Source organism: Microtus pennsylvanicus, chromosome X (genome assembly GCF_037038515.1).
Source record: "Microtus pennsylvanicus isolate mMicPen1 chromosome X, mMicPen1.hap1, whole genome shotgun sequence".
In the NCBI taxonomy this organism is placed as follows: domain Eukaryota; kingdom Metazoa; phylum Chordata; class Mammalia; order Rodentia; family Cricetidae; genus Microtus; species Microtus pennsylvanicus.
The window spans coordinates 53,888,924-53,907,861 of NC_134601.1; positions in this window are offsets into that span (position 1 = coordinate 53,888,924).

The following is an 18,938-nucleotide window of genomic DNA, read 5'->3' on the forward strand; positions in this document are numbered from 1 at the left end:
GGACAACTACTGCAGGAGTTTCTTTGTCCCTCTGAGGTTGCACCCAGCAAGCATGCCCTTTTGTCTGCCAGGTCTCTGGCCTATCCTGTACCAGAAGTTCCATCTCTCAGGAGGGGTAAGTGAGTGACAGACTGGCTAAGCAGTTGCTCTTGGAATGGAGCACAGGGTCCCGACAATCCCCTAAACTTCTGACCATCCAGCAAGGCTACTCTCTGGCTACTACCTTTTTCTGCTCACCCCATCACAGCTTGCCCTCCCCCCCAGCACTTCTTTCCATCTGCGGGGTCCTTAGATCCACCACCACAGCATACTACAGAGTGAAGAGGATCTGAGAGACTCCAGTACTGAGGGGACCTAAGAGAGAGCAGACCAAGAAAAACACCCAAGTACACAGGCAGCCATAGCAAAGATAGGACCAAGCCACCAAGATTCTCCTAACAGCATTTGAAGTAAGAGATGGGCAGGCGTCAATGCAAGATTTCCTCCAACAATCTGAAAAAAACATAATAACACCAGACTCCTGTGAACATACAAAAGGAAGATTTGAACATTGACTCAGACCCTGGCTCCTGTACGATTACAGACCCAGAGATATCCCTAGGCTGAAACTTAGGCCTTGACATCACCAGAGCCCCAGGTGGTGACACAGGTCACTCAGATCAGTCACTGGCAGCAACTTCACCCTGGGAAACCATCATGGACTCAGGTGGCAGACCAGACCCCAGACTACTTCATGGCCCTTGGTGGTAACAGGAGCCATGGATATCAACTCAGACCCTGCCTGCCATGGGGACACAGACACACACATGGCACTCAGCAGCTACGTGGACCTGTATGACACCAAGGCCCTGGGTGGCTGCACAGGTAACTCAGATCAGCATGGCTCTGGAAGCTTGCACACCAACAAGGTCCCAGATTGCAGTCCAGGCCCTGAGCATCCCTGTGGCCTTTGGTGACAACACAGGACATGGACCTCAACACAGACCCTGGCTGCAGTTCTGACGTGGACCCAGAATGGTCCTCGGCAGTAGGCACAGGTGGATGCCACTAAGACCCTAGGTAGAAGCAGAGGTACTCAAATTGGCATGGTTCCATCAGCAGCGTGACCCAGGACACCAACATGGCCTCAGGTGGTAGCCCAGACGCCAGGCATACACATAGCCTTCAGTGGTAGCAGGAGCCATGGACATCAACACAGAGACCCTGGCCACTCTCTCAGACATGTCCTTCAGCAGCATCTCAGACCCTTATGTCACAATGGCACCGGTGGCAGTGCAGGACACTCAGATCAGTACAGCCCCTGAAGTGGCATGTTCCTCCAACAGGTGAAAATAAAGACACAGGGCGTCCAGTGGTCTTTGATGATGGCACAACCCATGCATGTCCACACAGTCCCTGCCCGCAGTAGGACCATGGACCCACAGAACCTTGGTAGCAACCCGGCCAGGTCTGGATACCACCTCAACCCTGGGTGGTTAGCAGGTCGCCCACAGCAGCCTGCTCCTCACCCCCTTTGCTCCTTCTGTTCTCCCTCTTTCTACAGCACATGAATCATTCTGATACGTTCCTTCCAATTTCTCCACCACACATTTGCTCATCACAGTGACCGTCTCCTGCCCATGAATGTCTTCAGCAGGTCCAGGAAGGCCTATGTGCGGCTTCCACCCACCTGAGCTGTTTTCAAAGAGGGGCAGAAAGGGGAATGTATCCAGATGGGAGGGTAAGTGGGGAGGAACTGGGAGGAAGGAAAACCATAAACAGGTATGACAAAAAATCTAATTTCTTTAAGAATGAAAAAGTATTGGTATAATCCCCCAAATAAAAGTTTTCATCACCATCAATATCGTCTGTGCCAACTTCTCCTTAGATTTCTTGTTTGCAGGATTACTTCTGAATCACTTGCTCAGAGGATCTACTAATCTGAATCAAGAAGGCTCATGTGACCAACTTTCCCCCAATCTCCATGTATTGGGAATATTCATCTATGCATCCAACACTCATGACTTAAAATGCTAATCTATGTAACTAGACTTTGTCATTCTGTTTAAATGGAATTTCCTGAAAAGTGTACATCTTATCCTACAAAATACCAGAAAGCATGCGGAGCTTATGTGTTTATTGTTAACATGAGTGTTCAATTTTAGTTAATGTTGGCAATGGGCACATGGGTCACCAATTAGCCATTTGGCTCCTGAATGAAGGATGATGCCATTCTAGGAAGAATCTTCCTTAAAGTCCCTAAGTATGATGATTTCTTCAACAGGAGGTGTGTTTTCTAAAAGTACAAGTGTTTCCCTCCTCTCTTTGGCTCTTCGGTTGGCGAACCACACCTAAAATCAGAGGGAGACAAGATTGTTTTAGCATTGGCTTCCACACCCAGCGCCGAGAGAGAAGTCACTTTAAGGCATTTAACATGGGACTTCCTACTCAGCTCACAAAGCAAGCCCCGGCTGTGTGTCAACTTCTGCAAACAGGACCATGATTTTGTCTTTTTCCCGCAGTATATACACTTCAGTGGGGACTTCCACGCATGGTAAATCTGACCAGCATATTCTTTCATGTTATACAAAGTTCTCCAGCATCAGGATGAAGAATACTATCTCTGCTTCAGCGAGATTTCCAGAATCCTGCCCTGCACAATATTAATCTCTGTGTTGTAAGTGTTGTTCCTCCATACCTATCACTCCATGCCTCCTCTCAACCCTAATATAACTATTTGGCAATGTGTTTGCCTAGCCTCACACAGAATCCCAGAAAAATTAACATTAAGGGTTGTCACTATTAACCCTTAACCGTCATCCCTATTTAGGATCATTTTTTTTTCTTTATGCAGTGTAGGACTTTTAACCCTGATATTCCAGACACAAAATAGAAAGACGGGGACAATTAAAGAGTTAAAGGGGCAAGGAGTATTTCCATAGGAGGCTAAGTGTGTGGCCAACTGGGGGTCCAAAACTGCATCACAATGAAAACCATGTGCTATGAATATTGCCCACCTAGAAATGATGTCCCTTTTATGTAGAGCTGTTTCAATTAAGGTTAAAATAAAGACCGCTCAGTTTGTCAAGTGCTGTAATCTCAGCACTTGGGGGGTTGAGGTGGAGGCAAAAGAATCATGAGTTCAAGGACAGCAAGGGTTACACAGAGAAATGCTGTGCCAAAAACCAACATTCAAACAGGGAAAAAAAATAAAATGGAATCCATTCATTTAAAAGTGCCTAGGACAAGGCTAGCTAATGCCTAAGGAAGGCTATTGATTGTCTTTCCAATTGCTTTGCTTGGATTCACTGACCTTCAGTTTCGCTTCAGGCACTTTCAGAGCTCTTGCAAGTTCTTTCCTGTATAAAGACAACCATGGATGTTTATCATGCAGGGTTTTACATGCAATACAATGTCATACATGAATTCTATGCCTTTTAAAATATCACCGTCCTCCCTCACACTTGGCATTAACATTTATTCTCAGAGGCAGTCTCACTTTTGAAATGAATTCATCTCCTGCAAAAGTTTCTAAATGATAGAGACAAACAATTTTAACCAACTATTGAAAATTAAAAATAAATGTCAAAGTCTATGCTGAGCAAAGTATGCTAAATTAAAAACAGCACTAGGGTAGGGGAAAGAGAAACCAAAAGTAGTTGATGGCTAGGTACACAGTCTCTTAAAAGATGAGGAGGTCACACAACAAACTATAAACTCCTAGCACTCGTGATCTTGATGCTATTAAGTTGTATGGGTCCACAAACTCTGGTCTCTATATTTCACAGAAATTAAAATATGACCCGGAATGAGAGGTGTTGACTATGGACATTTGCTTCATGCCAGCACTACATGTAATTACTGTGCTCGGGCCCCATACGGGGCATCCTCCTGTGCCCACCACCAAAGGAGAAGAACCCTGTGACTTGGAGAGGGGAGATAAGGAATACAGGGCCTCAAAGAACCAAAGGCACCTCAACATGAGCCAGGGGCCAGGGAGGTTGCGGAGCTCTTGTTCCAAACCACATACCTGGCAGCCAAATCTGGGTCCTGGGATTTTTTAAAGACGCGTTCCAATTTTCTGATCTGGCGCGGTGTGAAATGGAAGAGGTTTTGATGACCCTGGTGCCGCTGAGGAATCCTTGCCACACCAGCCTGTGAGGTGTTCAGTTCTTCCAGGTCAAGCTCCAAAGAAGAATCCGGGTGGCTATGGCCACCATCTGCCTCCATGGCCGCAGATGACATGGAGGCCACAACTCCGTTTTCACAAACTATTTCCTCCTCATAATCTTTCCGAGTATAATATTTATGCTCATAATAAAGCTTCTTGGCCATAACTACAACTGTGGACCTCAAACAGCACTCGGGTTCCGGGAATGACTGACCTCTAGGTCTAGAATCTCGGCAGGGCTACCGACCAAACAACGAGAGGACTGAAGCAAAGGATGACGTCAATGCGTCAATGCACAAGTCCGCGCATGCTCCCCAGTTCTCCAGGGTCGTCACGCACGACATCCAGGCACTCGCTTGCGCGAAGAAGCTGTACACTCGCGAGCCCGTCACTCACTGCTGTCCTGACTGACTGCGATGACCCTTCTGCCCACTTGCTGAGGTAAGTGCTGTGTGTTTTAGCTCACAAATGATGGTTGTGGCCCAAATGAGGAGAACCTGAGGGAGACTGATGGGGGTATGAAAAGGTAGCAGGGAGTTACATCTTTTTCCTAGGGCATGCTTCCAGAATGAGCTTTAATGTGTATCAGCATGCTGCCCGTTCCTCCTAGGTTGTAGGGAGGAGATGATGGGTGGATTGTGTGGAAGTGCAAGATCATTTGGTATGGAGCATGGGAGAGAGGCACACGCTTGACTCCAGGATGCTCGAGTGAACATGTAAAAATTTCTGTGACCCTCACCTGCCACCCAGCACTAGCAGCTCAGAGAATGGGTTTAGAACTAAGTGGACATGGTCAGCTTTAGTGGCTGCTAGTTCAGGAGTGCCTGTTAGCACACTGAATGCTAGCCAGACATTGCTTTTCAAGTACAACATCAAGGTTTTGGGACTGGGTTGGAATGCAATTCTAGCTAACGACACTGTCCAATTAAAACAAACGGTGTGTTCATCCAAAAGAAAAATGATCTGCTTAAGAAGTTATTACATGGCCTGGCAATAGTGGCTGAGACAAACAGATCTCTGTGAGTTCTAGGCTAGCCTGGGCTACAAAAGCTAGTTCCAGGACAGGCGTCAAATCTATTGAGAAACCCGGTGTCAAAAAAACAAAACAATACAAAACAAAATTAAAAAAAAGAAAAAAAGAGCTAGTTCTCCCGGCGGTGGTGGCACATGCCTTTAATCCCAGCACTCTGGAGGCAGAGGCAGGCGGATCTCTGTGAGTTCGAGACCAGCCTGGTCTACAAGAGCTAGTTCCAGGACAGGAACCAAAAGCTACAGAGAAACCCTGTCTCGAATATTAAAAAAAAAAGAGCTAGTTCCAGGACATCTAGGACTGTTACACAAAGAAATCATGTTTCAAAAAGCCAAAATAATAATAATGATTATAGTCACCTCAGATATTTAATAATTTCTGTTAAATTTCAGGTGTAATATTTGCATCAGCTCTTAACACCGAGGTATTGATTTGGTCAGTCCCTTACTCCTGTTTGACTGAAGGTAAACACACAAATATTCAGGCAATATTTAGAATAATACTTGGCCTATGACATATAGCATGTGACACGTTTTCAACAAAAGAATAGGTGTCAGAGTTATTCAAGGTTGGAAGTTGGGGAGGTTCAGTCCATTCTTCCTGACCGATTTCTTAGGGTTTTCCTTGCTCTTAGAATTTTTGGGATCAGTAGTCATATCCTTTTACACTGTATACACAATATAGATATAAAATGAATGGCTAAATCTGTTTACAGATATAGAATAGGGAATCATTTAATTTTTTTCTTTCGATTTATTTTTTTTTAGCATTAATGTCTTTATTACGGCTTGCAGTCCTTTATACAGGGGAAGAGGCTAAAATCTCTTTTGAAATTAACATTTCCCTTTATTTTACATAAGGATCACAGTTTTTTTTCCTTCCTCTTTTTTCAACCTCTCACCCACCCTGACTCCCATCTATCCCCCTTCCCTTCTACCCACTGTTCCTAGTTCTCCATCCAGAAAGGTGCGGGCCTCCCCTGGACTTGAACATAGCAGGGCACATCAAGTTGAGGGAGGACCAAGCTCTTCACCCTGTATAAAGCCTGGGTAAGGTAATCCAGCATGGCGAATAGGTTCCAGAAAGTCAGCTAAGCACCAGGGACAGGTCCTGATCTCATAGCTAGGAACCTTACAAACAGAGCAAGCTACACAATAGTCCCACACATACAGAGGGCCTAGGTCGGGTCCATGCAAGCTCCCTAACTGTGAGTCCAGAGCCCATGTGGTCCCACAAGCTTAGATCAGCTGTGCCTTTGGTTCCTCCATCATGACCTTGAAACCCCTGGCTCATACAATCCCTTCTCCCTTCCTCAGGGGACTCCCAGAGCTCAACCCAGTGCCTGTCTGCAGATGTCTTTGAATCATTTCATGTTTTTTCTCTTGGGAATCTCTGTGAATCATTAGATTTTTGAAAGAGTTTTCTTTTGAGTAAGTGCAAAGATGGAAGTCTTTCAATCAATTACAACAAAGTTTTTCTAAAAACGCACAATGGGGGACTGGATAGATAGATGGTTCAGTGATCAAGAGCCCTTGCTGCTCTAATAAAGGACTCGAGTTCGGTTCCCAGAGCCCACATAAGAAAGCTGACAACCACCTATTACTCTAGCTCCAGGGTATCCAGTGTCCTTGTCTGGGCACTGCAGACACCCACACACATGTACAAATACTTCCTCGTGAAAGCACACACACATACACATTAATAAAACCTAAACTATATCTAAAAATGAGCTGAATCTTCCAAGAACTGGGAAAACCCTAGGGAATCTGTCAGGAAGAAGGGTAGTGACCCTTCCCCATTTCCCCCCGTGGTTAGCTCAGGCACCGATTATTTTCCCGAAAAGGTGTCATATGCCTTATTTTGTGTGTTTATACAAGTTGATTACTTGACTGTTTGTAGATTTGGCAGTGTAGATGAAGAGACAGGGACCCTGAGCCTGCAGTATGCCAGTGCAGGAAGCTGAATCTTTCTGATGACATGGAATCATGGGATGATACTTGACATTTATACATGGGCCTCAGAACAGTTTCCCCCTCTCACTGAGTACCAAGCACTTTCTAGGAGACCTCTGGATTATAACTTCAGAGGAAGAAGAGAGTAGATGGCAAAGAAAGAAGCAGCATAAGAAAAAGAAAATGGGATGGGCAGTGCCAGCTTTGTCTAATAGGAAGCTAAATCCCAAAGCCTGAGCTCTACATATCTTGGGACCCTGAATGAAATGCTTCATTCACAGCTTCCTAAACCATGAATGGGGATGACATCAATGGCATAGGACCGGGATACCGTCCGGGTTCATGAATTACTTGCAGAATTTTGGCATCCTTTTACTTCAGCTTCACAAACCAGTGTACCAGCAACTACAGTTTCCTTCCCTTGGGAAGCACATCCTCAAAGCTCTTGATGTCTTCCACAAAGCATAGTAACTCGCCACCTAGATAGATTTTATATTAGCTTCCATTTTGTGGCTTGGACCTTTTTTTCCTTGCACCTCCTTCCATTCAACACTGGTGGAGGATGGGCCTATGGATTCAGCCCTGTTGCTGCACCTTATTACACCTTACGATGTTTGTCTTTGGCTTGTGCTTGGGAGAGGCACTTAATATTTGCAACGGAGTTCGGCCCCATCATTTTCATGGATATAATAAAACATGTAGTAGGCCACAAAAGCAACTGTACCAAGTGTGTCAAAGAGATGACTTCCTGGCAGAGTTACTGGCAGTTCTCACACCTAGAGCAGCTAGATAGAAGGACAAGGCAGAGGAAGCATTGAAAGTCAGCCAGTTCTGTTGCAGGAGCCCTGCTCAGGAAACCCCACAAGCTTTGGGAGTCAGCCTACAACCGGAAGTGCCCTAATGGAACACAGATCAGGTCATATGCTGTGGGACACAGAGCTCATGCAGTGTGGGTATTGGTGGATGCATGAAGCACCATGCTGAGGTCCACATGTGCACTTCAGAGTGGCAGACATTGCTCCCAATCAGAGTACCTTACCTGAATGACAGTCTCAGCACTAGGATAATACTTTCAGAGCTTCGTCAGCCTGGAAGCTGCTGACTTCTGTAGTACTGTAAATAGCCCAATGAAAGTGACTCGTCACAGAAAGGCAGTCTCTTCATCTAGGGATAGTAAATATATTTGTAACCTGTAGCAGAAATGCTGACACCAGAAACAGACATGTCTAGAGGGGCAGCTCCTACTAAGGACAAAACCCACCGACCCACATGACAACAGCAGAGGTCCAAAGGACATGCTTTGCGGAGGCCAGTGCTTTGTTCACTACATTCAGGCCATGGAGTCTGCACAGTTAAGTGAGAGCTGATGCATGGATGTCCATCTGAGCATGAAAGAGGACATGGAGGTGCTTTGTGGTCAGAGCCCGGATGATGGCAGGTGTCCCAATTAACTCCCAGATACTACATTTCTCTGGGGATAGCTCAGTGTTCTTCTCCTGTTCTAAATCTGCAACTTTTGGTTTCCCATCACACACTCTGGGACCCAGCGTTCCAATACCTTCCACAGCCAGTGTGTGTGTATGTGTGTGTGTGTGTTTGTGTGATTTTTTTTTGTGTGTGTGTGCTTGTGTTGTGTTCATTTTCTTTACTTTTTCTTTTTTATGTATTTTTGAGATAGGCTTTTTATGTAGCTTTTGGTACCTGTAATGGAACTAGGTCTTGTAGAACAGACTGGCCTTGAACTCACAAAGATCAGCCTGCCTCTGCCTCCTGAGTGCTGGGATTAAATGCATGTGCCACCACTGCCCGGCAATGTGTTTATTTTCTGTATGATGAACTGGTCGTGGATGACCGGAGAGACCATGAGTGTTAATCCTGTCAGGAACAAAGAGCCCTGCCATAGTAGCTGTAGCAATGGAACATAATGGAACGAGGAAGTGGCCAGGAGCACAGGTAACCTGGGGTCAGTCCAGAAGCACTGGGACTTCATGCTTTCAGCTTGTGATTCCAGGGCTGGGAGAATATTTCCCTAATATTCCTAATGTTCCTAGACCTCATGTTTGTGGGATAAGCATCAAGCTCATGGCCTGAGCAAGGGCTGGGCTCAGACCTTATTTCCCACTCCTTGGCTCATTTCATGCTTCTGACATCACACTTCTGAGTCTTGATATTTGTCTCCCCCTGCCTCCTGACACATTCCTTACCTCCCTTTACTCCATGAGGGTGCAGCCCTTTCTCCACCCTACTCCTGAACATTCTCAGCTTCCTCTCTCTCTCTCAGGATGTGTCCCGCTCCCCCTGCTCTCCCTCACAGTCCTGTCTATGCAGCCATGTCTATCACCTCAGACTCACTGGAATGTTCCTCCAATTTTACGACACAGTGTTCTTTTGTGTCACTGCTATCAATCTTGAGGTCATTGAGGAAAGAAGCCTGACATCCAGACTCTCCTGAGTTCTTTGAGACTGGGGGTGGACTCTGAACTTATGAGTTTGTGTCTGCCTGCTGCAGGTTTAGCAAAGCTCACACTCAGTCAGTTGAGCCGTCCCACATACCCTAGCACTGCCGATGTCTGCTCTGCATCCACATCCTTGTGCACACCCAGCAGAAGTCTGCACAGCATGGCCTTACTTCGTCAAAGTCTTATTATCTTTAGTCAACCGAATTCTTCCTTATTGAAAGTATTTCTGTGAATAGAGTTTCCAGACACTACTCTAACCCTCTCTTAAACTGTGAATTCCCACATTCCCAGGTTGCCATTGTTCTTAGATCTATTTCTGTTATTTTACGTGTGTGACTGTTTGGGCGGCCTTTATGTATGTGTACTACGTTCCTTTCTAATGTCCGTGGAGCTCAGACGAAGTTAGTGGATACCCTGGAAATGGGGCTCTAGATAGCTGAGGCCCACCATGTTGGTAACAGTAACTGAACCTGGGTCTTCTGCAAGAGCACCAAGTACTGTTAAGCACTGTGTCATCTCTCTAGTCCAAACCAGGCTTCATTGTAGTGACAGTGACCTCAGTTATAGCCCTAAATGCAAGACATAACTGAAGAAGAAGCTAAAATTCTCTTACTCCTCCACAGTCGGGGTCAGAGCCCTGGTTGCTCAGTGTTAAGGCCAAAGAAAACAATTCCCTCCAAGCTGTGTTGACTTTGTCCCACCCTTTACCTGATCTCATCTCCTTTTCCTGTTTCTGTCTGGAAGACCCCCCCCCTGCCCGACCCGGGAAAAGCCTCGTTTCTACCACTAGAGAATTCAGTCAATGTTTTCCTTTCATAGTTGTGATGTTGGAACTTCACCATCCCTGAGGTCCTAGGCCTGTCCTATGGGACCCTAGGTACTCATACTTCCACGATGAGCCTTCACTCCTGACCTATATACTTGACATCGATCATGAATCATATTCCAGAAACCTTGCTTCAGGCAGCTTCTGTGAAGCTGGTAAAGGTGGACTTAACTCTGGAGTCTTAAGACACCTGGGAGGCTGGCTCTCCGAGGATGGGTTAGAATGCTAAGCTTCTTTTGATAGACTCCTCCTGTGCACAAACTTTTTTCTCTTGTAGCTTTACCTTGTGTGGGCATCAGTCCCATATTCCTTGTTCTTGGAAGCCTTTTCCGGTGAAAAAAGGGGTATTTTTGTTCTGTGACATTGTAGGATAGATCTCATCTAAATGGAACCCTATTCATGAGCCCCTATGGGCACGGACATACTTTCTGGCAGGATTTGTTGAAGGTAACTTGAACATTCATTGCAGAAATTGAGATACAGTAGTTGCCACATTGGATATACCAGGTTCTGTTTTCTGTTTCTGTCCCCTTCCCCAGCTGGTCATCCTCAATCCATTTCTTTTCCATTCTTGACCCTGTCAATGCTCCTTGTAAAGCCTTCCCTTCTCCATATGCCCTACCCTTCCATACTATTTCCTTACCACATCAGATACTGTGCTGTCTACAGTCACTGGCCATGTATGCCCTCTTTTTCTAAAGGGATTCATATTGTCTACAGCACTAGCATGAACCTCTAATGGAAGAAATCCCACTGGCCAAATACAGAGTATTTCATACCCTCAGATGGGCTTAGAAGACATTCAAATACAGCCTTAGTCCCTCACCTAATATATAGTCTACAGATTACAGAAAATTTCATATTAGCATCCAACAAAATCTGTATAGGTTTTTTTTACAGATATTCATTGTGTTTGTGTGTGTGTGTGTGTGTGTGTGTGTGTGTGTGTGTAAAGGAGTGTTATTGTACCATTGGCTTTTGTGTATGTATTTATATATGATCTAACAATTAGAATGACACCTACAAGATCTGTCTCTCCAGTTATATGTTTTGTTGTAATATGAGCGGCGGCAGGGTTGCGTCCCCAACACCCCAAGCCGCTTGCCCGGCTCGGCTAGCTTATGCCCCAAATAATTACACGGACACTGTATTCTTTTAAACACTGCTCTGGCCCATTTCTAATAATCTATGTAGCGCCCCTAGGTGCGCTTACCGGGAAGATTCTAGCCTAAGTCCATCCTGGGTCGGAGCTGGGGCATGGTGTGCGTCTTCCCTGGAGCAGGTAGCATGGCGTCTCTCCTGCGTCTGCTCCAGAGAGCGGAGCTGTGGAGTCTGACCTCACTTCCTCTTCCTCCCGGCATTCTGTTCTGTTTACTCCACCCACCTAAGGGTGGGCCTATCCAATGGGCCTAGTAGTTTCTTTATTGCTTAGCCAATGAAATCAACAGATTGATATATGACACTCCCACATCACTTCCCCTTTTTCTGTTTAAACAAAAAAAAGGAAGGCTTTAACCTTAACATAGCAAAATTACATATAACAAAACAGTTATCAAGTAAAAATTACATCAGAAACATTCATACATATAACAAAATTGACCGTAAATCTCTATCAATAAAGCAAAATCTATACTAATGCAAATTATTCATATCTATATCATATCCCCCTTTAAATGTAAAAGAACGTTTATAAACCATATTTGGGAACATGGGCGCAGTTTTTTCTCTCCAAACTGCTTCCTGCTGAATGGGGGCGTCGTTAATTAGGTCTTTCATGGTATAACCTGTGTGCTAGTTTCATCTCAGTTGGCAGTTGAGCGAAGCAATTTTCTGAAGGTGTTCACAGCAAACCTTCAGGAGGACGTGGTCCATCATACCAAATCGGAATAGAAGAAATCCATAGAGTCTCATCCTCTGTGAAAACAAAAGAAGACTCTCTCCAAAGCATCATATCCTTAGACCCAAATTCTGAAATCGTAATACCCTTATATCCATTCTGGTTTAGCTTGGCAGCCCATGTAATGAAATGTCTCTCTGTACTTAGCTCCTTCACAGTCAAAAATTTTAAAGAAAACACAATAATACAAAGAATCCAGACTCTCTGTGAATTTTTCATCTTTACGCGGCTTATTTTTACTCTATCACTTTACTTTATTCTGTCTCTTTAAAGACTTTACCTTTATTTTTTTAACCATTAACTTTATTCTCTATATTCTTTTTCTTCTCTGTCCCAATCCTACGTACATTCATCCAACAGTGTGACTCATTCAGTGGTCTGAATCTGTCCTATTGTGAATCTGCAATTTTTTACTATCCAGGAGCACTTTTGATTTGCGCCTTTAAATCACTAGGCGCTTAAGAATCTAAGCTGTGAAATTCCTATGTTAACTTTTTGCTTTTTGAGCGCATATCTTTGACCTGGAATAACCCTGTAGACCAGGCTGTCTTTGAACTCTCAGAGATCCGCCTGTCTCTGCCTCCCAGGCATTGGGATTAAAGGTGTTTGCTGCTACACCTTGAACTCACAGAGATCTGTTCGTCTCTGCCTTCTAGGCACTGGGATTAAAGGCGTGTGCTACCACACCTTGAAGTCACAGAGGTTTACTTTAAGAATTTTAACTTTTAGTCTGCATATATTTTTAACACACAGTAAACCATTCAGAAATTTTCTCTGTCTTTGAATCTCTCTTTACTGTATATCTCTCTGTTTTTTGACCACATTAGTCTTTAATGTACCAAGAAATCTCAGTAGGACTAAAGCCGTGGCTTTGCCAGCTAGATCCAGTCCATTCCTTAGCTTTCCAGCCTCATGGCGGATATACAGGCTGCAGCCATGTTTATATCCACACCTCTATGGCTTTTCAAGGTCCTTGCCAGCCAGCAAGCTACAACAGACAACACTCAAGTCCTCTCTCAGTAGCCGGCCCTCCTGCCTCAAACAGTCAGAGTTTGCCCTGGCAGGATGGCCCAGAAAGCCGGCATTTTTAAAACAACACAGGTTTGTTCCTGCTGCTGAGTCAGGAAAATTTCAAAATGTAGGACGTACCATTTTGTGCTAGCTCTGTGGCTACCAGGTAGGAGCGGCACTCAGCACTTTAATTCTGAGACTGAGCGTGCAGCACAAAAATTCTTTTCATCCAAGTTACATCCAAATCTGAGACGCAGAGCACTACGCAGTCTGAAAACACGTCCCTGTATGGCAGCAGGAATCCGCCATGCTCTTCCGCCTGCCTAAGCCTGATTCTGCCTTCTGCCCAGGAGCAGGCGGGGAGCTCAGAGTCATCGTCAAGGTCTCAGAGCACTCTCCTTCCGATCCCAAGCGGGAACACAAACATAAAGCCAGAGTTTGCACTGGCGGCACAGCCCCAAGGAGCTGTGCTTTAAAATGACACAGTGTTTTTTCTGCTGCTGTTGCCGAATCAGGAAATCTCTCTACAGCATGCCACCAACAAACAGCAAAAATCTGTGTTAAACTCTCTCTCCCTTATTTTTAAGACTTCTCAGGTTTTTTGTGGACTCAGTTAGCCACACGTCTGGGCGTCATTTGTAGTAATATGGGCGGCGGCAGGGTTGCGTCCCCAAACACCCCAGCCGCCTGCCCGGCTCTGCTAGCTTATGCCCCGAAATAATTACACGGACACTGTATTCTTTTAAACACTGCTCTGGCCCATTTCTAATAATCTATGTAGCGCACCTAGGTGCGCTTCCCGGGAAGATTCTAGCCTAAGTCCATCCTGGGTCGGAGCTGGGGCATGGTGTGCGTCTTCCCTGGAGCAGGTAGCATGGCGTCTCTCCTGCGTCTGCTCCAGAGAGCGGAGCTGTGGAGTCTGACCTCACTTCCTCTTCCTCCCGGCATTCTGTTCTGTTTACTCCACCCACCTAAGGGTGGGCCTATCCAATGGGCCTAGCAGTTTCTTTATTGCTTAGCCAATGAAATCAACAGATTGATATATGACACTCCCACATCACTTCCCCTTTTTCTGTTTAAACAAAAAAAAAGGAAGGCTTTAACCTTAACATAGCAAAATTACATATAACAAAACAGTTATCAAGTAAAAATTACATCAGAAACATTCATACATATAACAAAATTGACCGTAAATCTCTATCAATAAAGCAAAATCTATACTAATGCAAATTATTCATATCTATATCATAGTAGCACATACATAATACATACTAGATAGTTCCTAAATGTGGCTGCAAGTACTTATTGAGTGCGCCACTCTCTTAAAGCATTTGCACTTACATTGGGTTAGAAATAAATAAGCCCTTACAATAATTAAATATTCACACATCTCACAGAAACAAGGAAAGGAAACTATATTTTTCTCAAGTACACATTTTCACTGTGTCTTGCAATGAGAACTTAAGGGTAGCTAACTAGGTGGGTATTAGAAAATATTTGAACTGGAGACTGTTGGCAGTACCCAAAAAACTACTGGCTTTTTCTGAATCAACAATTGTACTTCTGGCTCCTAAAATTTGTTGTGAATTTGCCATGAGCACAAATAGGCAGCATCAAATATGTATTTGATTAGGGATGTGGAACTTTGAAATGGACTGTAGTGTTGAAGGTGCCAGATGACCGCAAATTCCCTGAGGTTCGCTTGAGGAAAACCAGGTACATGCAATTCAGATGAAAGTCACCTTAGCTTAGAATAGTGGTTCTCAACAAGTTTGACCCACTTGGGGTTGCTTCTCAGATATCCTGCATGTCAGATATTTACATTATAATTCATAACAATAACAAATTATAGTCATGAAGTAGCAACAGACAATTTTATGGTTGTAGGTCACCACCACATAAGTAACTGAATAAAGTGTTGAACGATCAGGAAGGTTGAGAACCACTGCTTTAGAATCATATAGAAAGCTGTTCTCTCTGTGCCAGGTCAGATGGAACCAGTGTCATTACAGTCAATGTCTATAACAATTCTGCCTGCAAATTCCTCAAATGAAGTCCTTGGGTCATTCTGGATCATTGGCCAACATTGGCCTCTCCACAAGTTTAGGTGTTCTGTGGCCTGGGATCGTTTTGTGAACCCGGGGAAGTGTATCCCTAACCCTGTGCCTTCTTCTGCTCCCCAACTGTCTTGCTCTGTAAATATGACCTGATTAGTTGCTCGGGAACAACAACATACTCTCTTATATCCAAAATGTGCCAGAAACATGTATGTTTAACGAAGATGACAGGAGTTCCTTTGTGGCCTGCTCTGCTCTGTCCCCAGGTACATGTAAGCTATAAGGCCATGTGGATTTCCAAGCAACATGTGACTTCATGGGGAGAATGTCATGAGGATCATGACAGGCTCAAGTGCATATTTCTGTCATTGTCTCTTGTTATGTAGTTCCTTAGCAGTGTCCTCTAGTGTTAAAGCATTCAGTCCAGCAGAAAAGCTCTTTATGGGGTAACCAATTGTGAGTAACTTCAGGAAGAGCCTCAAACTGAATGTATCCAGTAGTCTCTGTACTCCCAAGAGTAGATAAATAGTAGAGACTGCTGGGAGTATTCTCAAACCAGCAGAGCAGTCTGGAAGAAACCAGTAGAACAGCTCAGCAGGAACAGAGACCAGGTGAGCTGCCTGGAAGAGGCTAGAGGAGCTGAACTGTCTGGAAAGACTGCAGCCTGCTGTCCTGTCTGTGGACTGCACAGTGTGGCTCAGGTTTCAAGATTTGGTGACCCATCAGTCCTACCTTGGTAGGCTTTCGTGACAAAGCTGATTTGAAGTCATTTCTCTCCTGTAAGCAACCCCTCACCCATATTCCTGTAAGGAAGTCTGGTAAATGCAATTTGTTCTCCAGGTGGACTCTGGTATTGTTGTTCCTCCTGTCTGGGGCAGGATTCCTTTCTGCAGTAGTAAATGTGTGTTGTTTCCTTAGAAAAAGTGTGTTTCACAACAGCAGCTGAGAGTAAGATGTTGCCAGAGGCAAAAGGAGTAGGTGAAGCAGCAATACAGGAGGCCAGTGTAACTGATAATCAGACAGTCGTCTAGGGTCCTAAGACACAAAGCTCAGGCTTTGGAGCTGGCCACCGTGTGCCACCTCCCACTGTCAAGCATTTCCTTGCTTCACAGCAGCCTGCCCTTTCCAATCCTTTTATGCCCATTCTTCTGTCTTTTCCCCTCTCTTCCTTCTCAGAGGTTAGAATCCAAGGATTTCCTAGCAGTGAGTGAAAAGTTAAGGTGAGTGTGTCCTGTTCTGCTGATGCTCACACGATGCACATATTAGGGGATTGCTGTGTGAGGCATCACCCTTGAAGACCTCAGCTTCTGGCATTAGCAGGATACAGACTCAGAGACTCTGCTTTTTATTTTTATGGCTCAAATCTACAAAAGAACTCATCTTTATAAAAACACACAGTATATTAAAAAGGGTAATAAAACTTCAGGAAGGAAAGTATTGTCTTCAGAGTGGCTATTCTAGCTTTTCTGCTGATAGGGTGTTTAGGAGGGATTTGATGGGATTTACATAGGTCAAGAGTCTTTGGGGAAACTGTTATGATTTATGAACCCCTATAGTGTATGTAGGGCTCAATGTTCAGTAAGCTGAATATTCAAATAGAGGGGCTCCCAGGTGCCCAAGCTGAGGCCCCCAGTTAGTTCCTTGGGCAGCTGAGGATAGGGAACCTGAAATGACCCTATCCTAGAGCAATACTGACAAATATCATGCATATCATCCTAGAACTTTCATCTGGCGATGGATGGAGATAGAGACAGAGACCTACACTGGAACACTGGATAGAGCTCCCAAGGTCCCAAGGAGGAGGAGAAGGAGGGAGAACATGAGCAAAGAAGTCGGGACCACGAGGGGTGCACCCACCCACTGAGACAGTGGAGCTGATCTACTGGGAGCTCACCAAGGCCAGCTTGACTGTTACCAAAAAAAGCATGGGATAAAACTGGACTCTCTGAACATGACGAACAATGAGGGCTGATGAGACGCCAAGGACAATGGCACGCGGTTTTGATCCAATGCAATGTACTGGCTTGGTGGGAGCCTAGCCAGTTTGGATGTTCACCTTTCTAGATATGGACGGAGGGGGGAGGACCTAGGACTTACCACAGGGCAGGGAACCCTGACTGCTCTTTGGACTGGAGAGGGAGGGGGAGAAAAGTGGGGGGAAAGGGAGAGGGGTGGGAGGAGGGGGAGAAGAATGGGAGGAGGGGGAGGGAAATGGGAGGCTGGGAGGAGGTGGAAATTTGTTTTTTTTTTCTTTCTTTTCTTTATTCTCCTTTTATCAATAAAAAAATTAAAAAAAAAGATATTTTTGTTTGTTTTGCGAGACAGCGTTTCTCTGTAGTTTTTTGAGGTTGCTCCGACTCTAGCTCTTGCAGACTAGGCTGGGCTTTAATTCACAGATGTTCACCTGCCTCTAACTCCCAAGTGCTGGCATTAAAGTTTTGTGCCACCTTATCCTGGTAAAAATATACTTAATGTTGTTTGAAGATGTTAATCAACCATACTGTTATGGGGTCATGACAATCCCTCACTCCTTATACATAAAAATGAAGCCATGGGGGTGTTTTTCTGCAATGATTCCTTGGTAAAGATGCTTGCTTGCAAGCCTGATTGTTGTAAGGGGGGATGCTTGTTCTTCTTGGCTGCCCAGCTTGCTTAGCCCAGAAATAACCACATAGAAACTGTATTAATTAAATCACTGATAGGCACATTAACTCTAACTTCTCATTGGCTAACTCTTACATATTAATTTAACCCACTTCTATTGATCTGTGTATCACCATGAGGTCTTGCCCTACCAGCAAGGTTACAGCACATCTATTTCTGGTGGCAGCTCCATGGTGTTTCTCTGACTCTGCTTTCTCCCTCCCAGCATTCAGTTCTGTCTTCCCTGCCTACCTAAGTACTGTCCTATCAAAATGCCAATGGAGTTTCTCTATTCATTTACGTATGAAAGGAACAGATAAACAGAAGGATCTCCTGCACCACAGATGACCTGAACCTGATCTCTGGGAAGTGCATGATGGAAAGAGAGAACTGATTTTCCCAAGTTGTCTTCTGACATCCAAACATGTGCTCTGACATGCACAAAACGGTAAAGGTCCATACTCACATAACAAATAAATTCAACAATTAGAAGGAATCCTAATTTACTTACCTACTAACTATACAGGTATTAAACAATGATTTTGTGTTTACGAACGTTGATTTTCACATTTATAAGTCAAAATAATTGCACTACAACTTCCTTAGGAATCTTGCTAGCTGTCCTGATATCACAGCACTCTAGGGTTCTACAATTAAAAGGAAGAAAGAAATAGTTTGCATTTGTGTGAGGAGAGTGGACAGACGACTAAATGGCTAAGAGATTTTGTTGTTCTTTCAGAGGACCAGAGTACAGTTCCCAGGATCCACCTCGGTAACCATCTATCTCTAAGTAGAGCTTCAGGAGATCCAGTGCCCCCTGTAGGCATGCATAAGTACAACCACACTAACTAATAGTGACCTTGTATTTAAAAAAGATTTTTAAAAAATCTGACAATCACAATTTGTAATTTCT